Source organism: Macadamia integrifolia, chromosome 9 (genome assembly GCF_013358625.1).
Source record: "Macadamia integrifolia cultivar HAES 741 chromosome 9, SCU_Mint_v3, whole genome shotgun sequence".
In the NCBI taxonomy this organism is placed as follows: domain Eukaryota; kingdom Viridiplantae; phylum Streptophyta; class Magnoliopsida; order Proteales; family Proteaceae; genus Macadamia; species Macadamia integrifolia.
In genome coordinates, this window is record NC_056565.1 from 13,550,706 (window position 1) to 13,553,263 (window position 2,558).

Genomic DNA, 2,558 nt, shown 5'->3' on the forward strand with positions numbered 1-2,558 from the left:
GAAATAATATATGATTGCTATGGCATGCATATAATTCTAATAATTTAAAGGGTAAATTACAGCGCCACCCCTAGGGAATGCCACTATTATAGAGACACCCCTTACTTAATATCAAATTGCGTTCACACCCCCTACCATCAGTCTCTGTTAAGTGAGGCTTTGAATGACGATTTAACCCTTTTGAGTAAACACATATCTCCATCTTATTTTACACTAACCCATCAATACCCCTCACCTTCACTGTGGGTTTGAGAAGAGCAAACCCCTTCTCCCCTTCTCTCCTTCTCTCCTTCTCCATCCCTGTGAGAACTGCTCAACCGCTACCGAGAACTGCTTAATCACCGCCAATCCGACACATATTAGATGTGTGCCATGGATAACCAGTATAACCACCGGTAGCTCGCAGCCAAGCACATTTGATAGCAAAATAACATCGAAGCCAAAGGTGAATTGGCTTTCAAAAATCTAGGTCGAACAAAAACGAAACAGAAATTTATCTTGAAAAATCCTTGAAAAATTACAAAGAGAGTATACATATGATTTTTCCGCAGACTTGTTAAATCTAGATAGTAGCAGCAAAATGCTTGAATCAATATGTTTTAAATTTTAAAAGGAACAAGTCCTTTTAAAGAAGACATTTTATGTTTATCTTCTCTTCAAATTCAACCGAGATTGCAGAATATAAAGCACGATTGAATAAAAGAAAATAGAGCTGATAAAGACACAGAAGCAAATTTGTACATACTTGACAACCAAGATCTGCATTTTCATGGATCCTTTTTAATGAAAACAACGTCGTTGATTCTTCAATACCTCTATTGTGTCCACTACTTGAAGACTCATCACTACTCGAGGAACTCATGACCGGCGGTGGTGGAGTGGAAGACCATGGGATGACCTGATTCTCCCCATCTTCGTCATCACCATCTTCATCTTCATCTTCATCTTCATCATCATCATCATCATCATCATCATCGCCATCATTGCCATCATCATCTTCATCATTTTCACTGTCATCATCATCATCTTCTGGTTCTTCTTCAATCTCATCAATGTTGTCATTTGCTCCCTGACCTTCATCGTTTACTCCGTCTCTCTCACCCCACCATTATAGTTATTAGCACTTCTCTCATACACCGAGACCGTCAGTCCAAGCTTCGCTCCCGAAGCTTTTCAGAACGTCAAAGATTGACAGACATGGCAAAGTAGACTCTTAGAATGCCTAGCAATGAGGAAGTTTGTATAGTGAACCTTTGTATCACAATCCCAACACAAGCTTGCTTGATCAGATTCACAATACATCTGCGCCAGATATTTGCAAAGCTCACATTTCTTCATCTCTAAACTCTAATCTCTCCAAAAATCTCAGAGGTCTTCTTTCCTCAGTTCTCTTGCAACTCCGCCAGGAATATGAAATGACTAAAGAATGATATTAGAGAATCCGGAGAAATGGAAAAAGAAGGTAAAAGGGGCTACTTGAGCCAATTTATACAAATCATGGTGAGAATAGAGATTTGGCAATGAAAAGAGTTCAGTAACAATTTAGGGCTAGGGGGTTAAGCGAGGGTATATTAGGTACTTCACCTTTTAAAAGGGTATTTTGGTATTTAGAAAACAATGAACGAACTGATGTCAGCATTTAAGGTATATTTGTAATAAAGACTGATGGTAGGAGGTTTGAGCGTAATCTGGTATTAAACAGGGGATGTCTCTCTAATAGTGGAATTCTCTAGGGGGTGGCACTATAAATTACCCTAATTTTTAACACTCCAAAATAAGTTAAGACCACCACTCACCTTGTCTATTGATCGGGTGAGTTAATTTCTCAAATCTGGATGCCTGATTCAAAACCCTGCTAGGCCTCACAAAATGTGATTGTCTCTGTCCTACTTGCAAGGGTAAACAAACATTAAATGTGCCAAAAAGTGTCTAAGAGAATCCCTCAGAATCCCTAAAATCTACCCATGGCTAGTACAGTAAGACTCACCGATAGGTGGCCACCAATTGATATTTGTTCCTACCGGTGGGTCTTACAGTTGAAATTTGTTCAATGGGGTTTGTAAAGTATCTTCCCACCTTTCATTTAAGCGACACTGAAAGTGCTTCCACCTAAACCCATTTTTTATTCAAATTTCTTGCGAAGCTTGAGTAGATCACTTTGAGCTCGGGAGAAGCTTGGGGAAGTGTGATGCACACTATCCTGGCTCACCTTTGTTATTAGGATCAAGATGTACCCCTGACCTGCCTAAACCTAGTTCTAACCCAACCCAAAACCTAAAATGACACAAAGGAGATGGAGGGAGAGGCCCACTAACCTTTGGGAGCAACCAACAACAAAGGTGTGTGGCTGGACAACTTCCTCCTTATGTCTTCTCCTTCCTTACGTTGGTCTTAGGTAAAATTATTGATTTTAGGCTCATTCCAACCTTATATAGGCAAGACCATTAAGGTATGTTTGCCTGTGTAGTGGGCCATGACCAAAAAGGCTTAAGCCGGTAGCCGGGCCATGTGGACCCACCACCATGGATCCACAAGGTGTATAATTCAAGAGGGTAAGT

The 2,558-nt window shown here is 40.3% G+C and overlaps 1 pseudogene; it reads right to left on the minus strand.

Annotated features, from left to right (window-relative positions):
* Nucleotides 1-237: 237 nt before the first annotated feature.
* On the minus strand, nucleotides 238-1,338 carry LOC122089536 (annotated as a pseudogene).
* Between the last annotated feature and the right edge of the window lie 1,220 nt (nucleotides 1,339-2,558).